Source organism: Lemur catta, chromosome 1, assembly GCF_020740605.2.
Source record: "Lemur catta isolate mLemCat1 chromosome 1, mLemCat1.pri, whole genome shotgun sequence".
Lineage (NCBI taxonomy): Eukaryota > Metazoa > Chordata > Mammalia > Primates > Lemuridae > Lemur > Lemur catta.
In genome coordinates this window covers 118,077,832-118,090,629 of record NC_059128.1, presented here as the reverse complement: position 1 = coordinate 118,090,629, position 12,798 = coordinate 118,077,832, and the positions used below count along the sequence as shown (strand labels likewise).

At 51.1% G+C, this 12,798-nt stretch overlaps 1 protein-coding gene and 1 pseudogene across 1 annotated transcript in view; one reads left to right on the top strand and one right to left on the bottom strand.

Moving 5' to 3' along the window:
• Positions 1-12,798, top strand: part of MED26 (mediator complex subunit 26) — a 47,661-nt gene that overhangs the window by 22,930 nt on the left and 11,933 nt on the right. The gene's annotated exons all lie outside the window — the stretch shown is intronic.
• LOC123643092 lies at positions 1,634-2,791 on the bottom strand (annotated as a pseudogene).

The window sequence follows — 12,798 nt, the reverse complement described above, 5'->3', positions numbered from 1 at the left end:
ATCCATTCATCTGTCCGTGGACACGGGCTGCTTACACGTTTTAGCTATTGCAGACAACACTGCTGTGAACACGGCTGTGCAAGTCTCTCTCTGGGTCCCTGCTTTCAGTTCTTTGGGCTACATACCCAAAAGTGGAGTCTCCCATAGCTGCTGTTTCTGAGTTGAGTTTGGAAATGTTGCAGGGAGTGTGGCATTCAGAAGGAGGTGGGGTGGAGAAACCGTGTGTGCCAGCCATGGGTCCTGTTTGTTCACAGTTGAGAGGAGAGGACAGTTAGGGATGGCTTCAGGTTCTAGGTGGCTTGCTGAGTGTGAGGAAGACTGTCTGCCTCTGCCCATTTCTGCGGTCAGGGTCGCCGTGAGAAGGAATAAAGGGCTTGTTTCAGTCACATTTCTATATCATTGAGGACAGGCTGTGTCTCCATTGGGCACCATTTTTTTCTTCATGGTTGATAATATGGTGGTATGTGAGAATGGGTGAAATGAGGTGATCAATGGGAAGTCCGTGCCCAGTGAGAACAGGGGAACAGGGACATGTCAGTAGGACACTCATGGTGACTCCCTGGTGTCTGGCTGCAACCATTGTCCTACCCCTGCCTGGTGTCAGCAATCGCCCTGTCCAGCCTCTGCATGCATGCAGCCCTCCTCTCCCACCAGCCTATATGGTGGACTCCTGCTGCTTTGGACCCCTGAGTCCTCCTGTCTTTGTACCCCACTCCTCACACTAGTCTGTCCCCTAAGGCTGGCCAGGCCTGCAGATTTGTCCCCTGCCTCAGCTGTGAGTTCTCCACCTTGCAGCCAGAGCAGGCTGTTTAAAACTGCATCTGACCACATCACTCCCTGTACTGAGCGTAGCCCAAGATCCATTCCGTGGCTTGCCTGTGAGAGTCACCCCCTTCACCTTGTCTGCTCCCCTGCCCCAACCAGGCATGTCCTCACCTCCCTGGTTCAGCCTGAAGTTTCCTACTGGCTCTTCAGGCCTCCTCAAAGATTCCCTCTGTCCCCCTCCTGGGAGGCCCCAGGGCACCCTGAGTGTCCCATGTTCACAGCCCCGCCTGCTGTACCTTTTGAAGTGCTCTAATCTCATCTGCCTGCCCAGCCAGGCCGGAGTGCCTTTAAGGCCACAGCTGTGCTTTATCTGTGTGTTGCTATGAGAGGCAACTGAGCATGTGGGAAGGAGCTGGTGCTTGTAGCCAGGCTGCCTGGACCCCAAACACAGCTGTGTGACCTCAGGCAGATTAGGTGATCTCTCTGTGCCTTAGTAGCATGTAAAAGGAGGTGATCATTTGTAAAGCTCCATGTAAGAATTTCTTAGTAAATAAAGTGGTGCCTGGTCAGCCTCATGGAAGCTGCAAAGAACCTGGCTCTTTCCTCCTACCTAGTCCATCTTCCAGCAGTGCTCCTACAATAGCAGGGGTGCGGACTTCTCTTTGGGATAACAGGTTGGGGAGGGGGACCCCAGAGATCTCATCTCATGCTTGGGTGCCAGTGCAGCAAGAAGTCAGTCTTGGATGCCACTGGCAGGAGGCAGAGAACCTGGGGGCTGATCGAGGTTTAGAAAGTGGGGCCGAGGCTTCCTCACAGGGCCTCTGGGTTCTGGTGGTGGGGATGGAGGTGTCAAATTCTTGATCAGGCACTAGAAGGTAGGGGGCCCCCTTAGGGCTTTGCTGGCAGAGGTGTAGTTGGAAGGGCCTGGGGAGATTGCTGCATATACCTGAAGAAAGGCCAGGTTCAGGGGCAAGGGTGCCCCAGTCAGAGATCAGTGTTGGATGCAGGCATGGGAGGGAGTGGTGTCTGCTGTCTCTTCCTCAGCCTGATGGGAACCCGTGGCTTTGCCTGGGGAGGTAGAAACAGCCAGGGTAAAGGCTTGTGTGTGTCTGGAGCAGGAGGGAGCCACTGCAGGAATGTGTGACAGGAAGGACCAGGGGGATACCTGGAGAGGGTGCACCACAGCCACGGAAGGAGCTCCAGGGCTCTTGGTGGGCCCGGAACTGCGCCCATTGCTTCCTAACTGCCTCACTCAGCACTCCCCACCTGAGAGAGCCTGTCTGCCCATCTCATGGGCCAGGGCTTGGCAGGGGTCAGTTCTGTAATACGTGGGCCCCAGGGTGTGTGCTTTGCCACACAGTCTCTCTCCTGTCCTCCAAGCACCTGGGGACACTGCCAGGTATTTAGGGGAGCATGGCCCTGCTCTGCCCTCCAACTGCTGCTCTTGCTCACCTGCTCCTTACAGGTCCCCTATCATATTTACGTTTCTTTTTGTGAGAGGGGCATGAGATTTGTTTTGGATGGGCAAAGTTTCAAGCTCATCTGTGATTTGAAGGGGCTTCTGATAAATAAAGCAAAGTGTGTGGGGTAAGGAATCTATTTCCTGCCATGGAAAAGGACTCTGTGGGTTTGCAAGTGAGCATGTTGTATTTTGATAGCTATAATTTCTTTCCTTTTTTCCAAACAAAAGGTCTCACATATTTATTACTGAACCACCTTACTAGTGCAGAGCATATTAACAGTAAGAAAAACCATTTTTCTAATACAACTTGTCCAACTGTCCAGATAATAGTAACATCTCCAGCTCGATATGGTGAGATGATAGTGACCTTGATACAGCATAACTATGTATGTCATCTTGTGCAGTTCCTTGTAAACCTAGCTTGGTTCTTCTCTAGTGTCTCCTCTTGGAGTTGTACCTGATTTTATTACCAGTTTTCATCTAAATCCGTTGGGGAATAGCACAATTCTGCTTTTGTTTCTTGGCCAGGAATCACTTGATTCTGAAAGTCTTGTGAGACAACATGGCAAAGAAACAAAGTCAACTTTGCACACCACGATGGTGGAGAAAGGGAGAGAAAGCTATGAATTTATTTTAATGGGTACTAGAAAAAAATATAACCCACCAAATATCACTAAAGCCCAGATAATATTGCTCAGGACAAGAGTAAAGTGGAAACAAAATTTAAAGGACAGTCAAAAGAAAATGGTCTGTTGGCATTTGGAGCCCTGTCTGGACAGCAGTCTCTTCCAGGGTTTCCTCCTGCACCTGGCCCAGTCTCTCTCCTGTCCCTGTGGGGGCCCCTGGAGCTATCCAGGGGATGAGTGTCCCCTGTGGGGGAGGCTCAAGAAGTTTGACTGGTGAATCCAGGACTTGGTCTCAGTTGTCTTCCCAGTAAATGTACTGTGGGTTTTTTTTTTTAATTTTATTTATTGTAGCCTTATGTTTATATTCAGCAACTTTATACCAGTCTTCAACTACTGGTGAACTCATTATATTTGATTTGTCTGTCATTATGGCACATTTTCTTCCTTACAACTTGTCCTAAAACCTATTACAGACAATGGACATGGCACAGCAGGCCTGACTCCCCCATGTTGGAAGTGAGGTCTTTGTTTGCATTACACATGGCCTGGAGTCTGTGGACCCATGGGGTGGCTGAGTGGCAGGGCAGAAAGCTAGAGGGCTTTCAGAGACTGGGACTGTCAGTGCTGGCCGTGAAACTTGTGCACAGTTTTGTTGACGTGACTTTGCAATAGTACTGAATGCCATGGATTTTATCTGTCGTGTTGGGGGAGAGAACAGAGTTCCGGAGCCAGGGCGGGATGTGCCAGCAGCAAGTACTGCTGGGTTAATGAAGATGATGAGGCACATTTAGGAGTCAGCCCAGAGAGGTGGCACCATAGCGTGTCCCCAGAACCCACTTGAGACCTGAGTTAAGGGGGTAGTCCATGTTTGGACCTGCGTGGGGCTAAGTTGAGGCTGGGCTCTGGAAGCTCCAAGGAGGCAGTTTGAAAACAGCCTAAGAAAGTGACCATGTTCTGACGTGGTGGGAATGAGGGGCGGACGGCAGCTGAGAAGCACCAGGTAGCCCATAGAGCTGGGAACCAGGGCCTCAGAGGGTGAACTTCGGATGGCATTTGAGTGTGCGCCTTAAATGGTTCCCAGTGTTGATCTTTGACAACGAGCTTACCTTGATGCTCACTGAGGCATGGTTGTCTTAGTTCATTGTTTTCCATGTCTAATCTTAAAAATTATGTATTTAGGAAGGGCAGTGTGAATCAAAGGGGTAAACTGACTTCTCACCACTGAGAGGTGCTACTGAAATAGACTTAGAAAAGTGGGGACGTTGTAGAATTTGTCATACCAGGGTACGGTGTATGAGATAGCAGCAGGAGAGCCTTTAGATCTGGAGTCAGATGTGGGTTCTGACCTCAGGCAAGTCCTTCTCTGAGCTTTGGTCTCCTCACCTGTGAAATAGAGGGAATTAAACTTGCCTTGCAGGGTGTTCTGAGTTGAGACTGGGGTCTTCAGCCAGCAGTGCTGGGCACAGCAACATAGGAACAACGACCGGGGTTGTCATCTCAGGCTGTGGTATCCATACTGTACAAATGTCCTAAAAGTACCCAGAGCACCTAGAGAAAGATCTAGGCTCTGCCACCATCTTGGCAGTGTCTGGTGGACATGCTCAGGGGCTCAAGCTTGGTGTTTTCATGGGCCTGGGAGATGCTTGTTACCCTTTACCATCTGTTACCCTCTGACCATGTGGGCAAGGAAGGGCCAGCCTCCCCGGGCTCAGTGTATGGGATACAAGACCGCATGGTGGGGTGGCCAGCCCCTTGTGAGGTTTGAATCTGAACTGCCTCCTGGTGGCCCACCTCACGGCTAGTTGTTTTCAAGTTTGGGGCTGTGGCACAGTATACCATGCAAGGGCCACAGCCTAGGAAGCCAGGCAGATGGGAAGGGACAGGAGGCCAGGGCCTGACTTTGCCCCAAGACACCTGGAGACATCTCCAAAGACCCCGCCCCAGGTCCTGTGGCCCCTGTTCCTTTTGGAGGGGCAAGGGAGCAATGTGGGAGAGGGGCTAGATGTGCTCCTGCCTCTTCCACTTTCAGCCTGCTGGCCTGCCCCAAATCCCAGAACATCCCCACCATGTGCCATCAGGTCCCTGAAGGGATGTTATAGCCAGCTCCAGGTAGAGTGGCAGTGGCATTAATATGTGCCTATCTCTGACTTAGAGCCAGGTGTGCGGGTGGGCAGCCTAGTTCTCTCTGCATCTCTGTGCAAAGGAGGTGGCCCATACGTGCTCTCGGTGGCTGAGGCTACTGCGGTCAGCAGTGTGGGCAGCGTGGCTTCAGTACCAGTTCTGGGGAATAGTCTATCAATGTCTGCACTGGATCCTCTCCCTCCCCTGCTGGCCTTCACGTTTGGAGACATGCTGCCATACCTGTGCAGAGTCAAGGGATACATAACAAGGACAGGATGACAGCCCTGATGTCTCACATGGTGGCTTTACCAGATGGTAAGGCTCACCTCTCTGGGACACTTTGCAGGGTACAGCAGGTTCGACTCTGCTTTCTCCCTCCTTTTTGTAAAGGAGTCATTGCACTGTGGAAGCCATGAGTTAAAAACAGTTCAGGCAGTGCCAGTTGCTGTAAAAGTATTTGGACTTTTGGAGCAAAATTTAACCCCTGGGAATTGATTCCTAAGGAAAAAGTGAGAGAAAGAAGTATGTTTGAAGGTGTTCATTCCAATGTTGGCTGTAGTAGAACCTAGAAAGAAATGGAGCACCCGGCAATTGGAGAAGGTCAAGGGCATTATGATACGTTAATAGAACATTTAGTTGTTAGACATGATCTTGATGAAGATTATGTAGCAATAGGAAAACGTGCTAAATGAAGGGAAAAAGACACAGTATCTATGATGCAGTTACAACTATGTAATTGTTATTGGCTCTAGACTTACTCAGGAAGATGGGGCTTGCAGGGCTTGGGTTGGTTCTGCACTGTGTTCTCTGCAAAGCTTGGCCTTTGGGGTCAGAGCTGAGCACTGGCCAGACCTGGTCTCTGCTCGAGGGTCTGTCCTGAAGTCACCACAGGATGTCTTTCCTTCCTCTCCACTTGTGTGCAATGCTGATGTTCATATCACCTCCTAGGGCTGCTGGGGCTCAAGAAGGCACCGTCTGACAACAGTAGTGACTCCGTAGATGTCCTCAGAGAACAGGGAGAACAAACGGACAGGGCGAGACTCCAGGTATCCAGGGCGAGGAGCGTGGGCACCAATGAGCCACCAGGTCCCTCCTTGCTTCCGTGTGCTCAGCCAGAACAGTGTGTGGTCACACTATTTGGAAAGTCATAGAGCTGTAATATAGGCGTGCAAATGTCACAAGTTGGATTTGAGGTGGGCTAAGGTCCGCCATTTCAGGGGTTTGAAATTGGGGTCCAAAGAAGACAGGCCTGACAGAGTTGGTGAGTGGGGCTTTGTTTGGAGTCGACTCCTGGGCTTCAGGCTTGCCTGCTCCAAGGGTGCCTATTAGAGCATGAATCCTGCAGGAACAAGGTCGGGGGTGGGGGCGGGGGGGCGAGATAGTGGTCTGTAAACACTGAGCACTTTTGAGATGTGGGAGACAAGATGCCTGGGCTTGAGATGTGAATTTGGAGTTGCCTGAGAAGAGATTGTCTAGAAAGAGCCAAGAAATGCAGTGAGAGGAGGGAGGGTATAGGGTTGGGGCTTGAGAGAGGTTGAGGCTGCAGAACGGCTGCCACTGGCGGCAGAGTTCTAGAAGGAAGGAGCAGCCCTGAGTCCGAGGAGCTGCTCTGAGAGGTGAGGCTGAGACAAGGTCCCTGGCTTTGGTGACAGGTTGCCTGGGCTGAGCTGTTTTGGTACAGTGACAGGTAGGGACCAGAGCCAACTTTTTCTCCTTAATGCTGCTTTGGGTGTAGTAAAAACGTGTGTCCGTGTTTGCTCTTAGTTGCGCTGTTGCATTTTCTGCTGCTGTGGCCAGTTGTGTTTGTCACCACCTATGTGGTGAGATGAAAAGGGGAAAAGCAGACTTCAAAACACATGTTTGAAAAATAGATTTCATGTATTGAGGAAGTACTGTTAGCAGATGATCTGTAGAAGGTGGCACAGTGAAAAGCAAATCCTTTCTGTCCCCAAGTCTCCTCAGTGGTCTTTGCCTTGGACATTTGGTGACAGGGAGCACATATCTCAATACAGGGCTCCATCCTCTTTGATATTTAGCCCTGGGCACACTCCTGGCCTCTGGGGTAGGTTTTGCTGCCCCTTCACTGCCTGTGGGGATGTAGGTGGTTCAGAGCTGTGGCAGGAAGGTCTGGTGGGATCCACTCCAGCCCAGTTGGGGTGGGCTGCCCTGGGCCACTGTTGGGTAGTCAGGCTTTCCAGAGACTGGCCATCCTCCAGCAGGGAAAGGGGAGAAAGCAGTTGATTTGGGTCTTGGTAGCAAGTGGCCTTGGGAGCCATGGTGGCACTCCACTGTGCCCTCACCCTAGCCACCACATGACACAGCCTCTACCAGCAAGCTTTCACTTGCCCTGCCCTGCCATGCCAAGCAGTGCCACCACCTTGCAGATAATTCTGTCACCAAGTTACCACAGTGGATTGTGATGTTTGGTTTCCACATTGCTTTAGTGTCTGGCTTTACAAAAATCTCACATGGCTTCCCTTCTCCCTCCTTATGTAATTGTTTGGAATAGTTTCAGCGTTGCCAAGAAGGTAAATTGGAGAAAATTTTTGTGGTCATAGTAACTTCCAGGACCACTGCATTGAAAATGGGGCTTTCCCAAAACCCGTTGGGCCCTGCTGAGCAAACATGTTTGCCTGAAGGAGTAATGGAGCCTCCAGGGCACAGCCACAGGTGGCACCCTTGGCCTGGTCTTTCATGGAGGTGTGTGAGGCCCACTGAGAGTCACTCCATGTTCCCATGATCCTCCAGGGGTAGCTATTGTAGGTGACAGCTGGCAACAGGACAGATCATGTTTGCTCTCCAGGTCCCAACTTTCCACAGAGAGAGACCCCCAAATAAACATGACGCCCAGCAACCGAAGACAGTAAGAAGGATTTCGTCCATTCATCCACCCATCCAACAGCATTTATTGAGTCCCTGCTAACGCCAGGCACTGTTCTAGGCACTTGGTGGGAGGGAGGGGCAACAGTGAACAAAACTAAGGTCCCTGCAGGGTGGAGGGACTACATTGAAAATGAAGGCTTTCCCAAAACCTGTTGGACCCTGCTGAGCAAACATGTTTGCCACATGTAAGAGAGACCACAATAAGAGCTAATGTGTCATGGGCGTGGGGGCTGAGGAAAGTCCAAGCTGTGGTTTGTAAGGCAGTTGATTGGAATCAAGACAGCTGTCATCTCCCCTTAGGAAATATCCCCAGTGCTGTAACTGGTTGGTAATTGGTCCAGCCCACAGAAGCCACTTATGTCCTTGTGAGAGCTGAAGTAGAATTATCTTAGAAACACTGGCTTTGGGGTTTAGAAGAAGGGAGGTGCTTTTTTAGCCAGGCACTCTGGGAGCCGAGTGGATGAGTGTGGGGGCTGCTGCTGGGTGTGGAGCTGAGAGAGGCGATGAGGCAGCAGGTTCCATGTGCCATGCTGGGGCCAGCGGGTGAGGCCTGCTGCTCTGGGCTCCTTTGGAAGGGGCGTGTGTGGCATGATTTGCTAACTAGCAGCTCCCCAGCCTCCATTTGCCAGGTGTCATTTTCCCTGACAGTGGGCACTGCTGGTTGGTAGCAGCATGTCCCACAGCAGCCTGACCACTTCCTATCCTCTCATCCTGTAAGTGGTTTGTCTGGACCTTGTGACACCACCTCGCAGAGGGGCCTTCTCTGAGGTTGGCATGGGACAGACAGGGCTCCACAGCTGTGCCTGGTGGGCTCTGGTGCATTTTGTGCATGGGCTCTGCAGGCTCCTCCTGCAGACTGAACATGGGCACACCCCACACCCTCGGGAGGTAAGGACATCATGGGGATTGGATGAGGTCACACCAGGGCAGGGGGCGTGGGGGCTCTGGAAAGCAGGGTGCAAGTGGTGCCAGCAATGTTGCTACCAGGGAGCCTCCAAATCAGCCAGCCACAGAAGAAGGTGTCAGGGCTGCAGCCAGGCACGTGGTGCCAAGCGAAACCTGCTTCCTGGGGAACAGAGCTTCTGTCCGTCATTCATCTCTGTGTGTATGAATCTCCTTGAGGGTATGTTCGAATGCAGGTTCCTATGCAGGAGGCCTAGGATGGAGTTGAGATTGCGCGTTTCCAAGCAGCTCCCCGGTGCTACTTGCCACCACTAGTCCACACTTGGAGAAGAGCAAGGGTCTAGGTCAACTGTCTAGGGGCAAAGCCATGAAAGACTTCAGTCCCTCCAGGAGCTTATTCCCATAGGAGAAAACTGCAGAGCTAGGAGGGAAGAGAATCTTGTCAGATGACCATGGCTATTTTCATGTCAGGAGGACGGATGCAGGTTATTGCTGCATATATGCTTAGTGTTTGGGGGTAAGCAAACTGTCATTTGCCCACGACTTTCTGCATATGTTTGTGCCCGCTGGCCTTTTCTGTGAGCATGGGGAGGTGGCTGCCTCTCTGGGGTCTCCAGCTGAAGTATGATGAAACCCCACAGGCACCCTGAGGGTGCGTGTCTATAAATGCAGCCCTCCGTGGGTGGTGGGCATTTTATATTCACGACCTGTGGGACACTGTTACCGAGTCAGCTACAGCACTTCTCCTGAGGGCCAGATGCTGCTCTAAGCCAGGGATCAGCTTTTCGAAACTGCAGTTAGGATGCTCAGTCTGTCCAGTGTACAAGTGACTTGTGGGGGCACGCAGAATGTCCCAGAAAGAAAAAGCTGGTGCTTACTGATGCCCCCGGTGATCTGAGATGGGCAGTGCATTGAGCTGAACTGAACAACTTTATTGTTCTGTTCTTACAATACCCTGGGACCCTGGGCATGACAGTCATTCTCCTTTTACTGAAGAGAGGAGGAGCTTCCCCAGAGGGCTCATCCTCTACCCCAGAGAGGCCAAGCCCAGGTGGAGTGTGGTTACCTCCTCTCCAACAGAAAAGCAGTCCTGCTCTTTGCCTACCACCTTTCCTAGGACCTTGTTGCATTTGCTTACCTCTGAGGGTTTTTTTATAGCTTTATTGAGGTGTAACTGACATATAATAAACTGCCTACCTCGGAAGTATACAGTTTGATAAATTTTGATCTATAAATACACCTCACCATAATGGAGGTAGCAAAGAAAGGAAGTGTAGAAATTAAAATACGGGAGGCAGATCACATTTGAACCTCCATGTAACTGACCATACTATGAGGCCAAACATGAAAAGCCTTGTGATCATCCCACTAGATGCTGGAGAAGAAGCATTTGACACAATTGGACATCTACTCCTGATTAAAAACTCTAAAAACTCAGCAAAGTAGGAATAGAAGAGGACATTCTTTGCTATCCTCCTTCCCTGTGTAGATGTGCAGATTTGCCTCATCCTGAGACTATTTATCATTCCCTTGCCCTCCCCCAGGCCAGCTCTCCATTTCTGTCCTTGTCACCAGTGAGGCTGGAACGGCCTGTTGGATGGACACAGGGTATGTGCCAACTGCATGGGGTTAGTGGGTTAGGTTGGTGATGTACCTGTGGCCAGCTAACCTGTGCCCTTGGCTTCCTCATTGGGGAAGCAGCATAATACCTGCTTTGGGGGGGTCCGTGGTCTCGGGAGACCATGGTTTGGCAAGACACCAATGCACTGCACGGCACTGGCACACGATGTGGGTGCAATGGGTGCTGCTTGCCTGCCTGCCTCTTTCCAGTAACATCAGAGCTCTTGTCCTTCCCAGCCCCGCCCAGGCCAGGAGCATGTGGCCATGTTTCTCCATAAGTTGTGCAGTGCATATTGTTCTCTGTGCGTCTCAGGCCTGGGCTCCTGTTGAAGCTGTTGCCAGACCTTTTTCTGTGGGGTTCCTGAGAGCCTGGGTGACCCTGGGGAGCCAGAAGCAGCCTTGCCAATGCCTCCCCCTCCTCCATGACCCCAGCAGCTCTGCCATCTGTTTCTGTAGGATGGGGTGGCCTCTTAGATCCTGAAATTCACACAGTAGGTTATTTTTAACAGCCTTTTAATTAAAAAGGATAGCATACAGCCAGAAAGTGCACAAGTCATAAGTTTTATAGTTGGATGGCTGTTTACGGATTGAACACACCCGAGTAACCCCCCACCCACCCGGGTCTAGAAATAGAGCATTTCTCCCAAAATCACTCTTGCGTCTACTCTCCACCCCCCAATGCCCTGACCACTGTCACTATCCAGAAGTCTTGCCTGCTTTTGACCTTGTAATCCAGTACAAAAAAAAAGGTGTTCTTCTATGTCTGCCTTTTTCACTCCACAGTTTGGGGATTTATTTTTGATGTTGTATGTAACAGTAGTTTGTTCAGGCGACACTGAATGGACAGACCATAATTTATTCATCTGGTATACTGTTGGTGGCCATGAGTCTGTTTTCAGCTGGGGCTGTTCTGAATACGGCTGCCCTGACCACTCTCAGAACACACACTCACGTTTCTGTTGGTGCTACCTGGAGCAGAATTGCAAGGAACGTCCATCCTTGACACTGAATCTGTGGACTCACCATCCTATTCATGGATAACATTGTCCTTGGGTCTCTCCCCAGTGGCCCCTATTGTAGGAATGCCCACTGCTGTCCCTCTGGCTCCACACAGATCCCAGGAGCTATAATAGGGCACCTAAGCCCCTCTGAAGTGTAGGCATGTGATAGGCTCAGAGGACTCCATGGGGACCTTCCTTCCTGAGCACTTACCATGCACCAGAAACTGACTGACCTAGCTGTCCATGCGTGTGTCTCATTGCCCTCTCAAGAGCCCCGTAGAAAGCGTTTGTCGTCATACTCAAATAGTGGATAAGGGAACAGCTGAGGGGTGGGGGGACTCAGCCCTGCTGGCCCTTTCTGCCCTGGAGCTCTCATTAGGGAGGTCACACAGCTGGCCTCAGTGGGCTGGGGCAGCATTCTGGGTGACAGCTTTGGGTGGGAGAGGCACACCCACTGCTGAATTACCTCTCAGACCTGGGTGAGTTTCCAGAGCTCTCAGAGACTTAAGATTCCTGTCCTGTAACACAAGCACAAGAGCTCCTTGTGGCTTACCCTTACATTTGCCAAGTGACTTAACCAGAGTGAGCCCCTACTGGATTCTGGTAGTTCCTGCCCCACCCTCCCAGCTCAGAACAGACTTGGTGACCCTGTGAGGAGTGCCCAGGAAAGTGAGGGGCCACCAGACCCCAAATGTCATTTATGTATCTGTAGCACACTGACCTCTTCTGGCTTGGCAGGAGTATTCTGGGCATCATTTGTGAGTGTGGTGGCTTTTACCTATCTGTTTGTGAGGCCCTTCTGAGAGGGGCATGTCCTCATATTTGTCTTCCTGGGAATTTGGGGCTCCTCCCCAGGATTCCTGGCAGCCTAGGTGAGAGCCTCAGTGGTGCTATTTCACCTGTTGCTTCTGTTCTTTTTTTAATATTTATTTCTGGAGACAGGGTCTCTCTTTGTCACCCAGGCTGGAACACGGTGGTGTAATCATAGCTTAGTATAAACTTGTAAACTTGGGCTCAGGCAGTTCTCTTGTTTCAGACTCAATAGTAGCTGAGACTATACGTGAGCACTACCACCCTTGGCTCATTTTTCTCATTTTGTTAGAGGTAGGGTCTTGCTGTTGCCCAGGCTGGTCTTGAACTCCTGGCCTCAAGCAATCCTCCTGCCTGGGCCTCCCAAAGTGTTGGGATTATAGGCGTGATCCACCATGTGTGCTGGTGTGCACCTCTCTGTACTTGGCAGTATCTTGGAGGTTGTCCCTGTCGGTTTCTGAAAAGCTGGCTCATTCTTGTTTGGGATCTATCTTTGGCAGAACACACAGAGACTAAACACTGTGCATGTGTCCCCTCCCATGGACCTTGGGTCATTTCCAGTCTTCTGTAGCTGGCATTCTTACTGGCTGCTCCTAGCAGAGGGAGG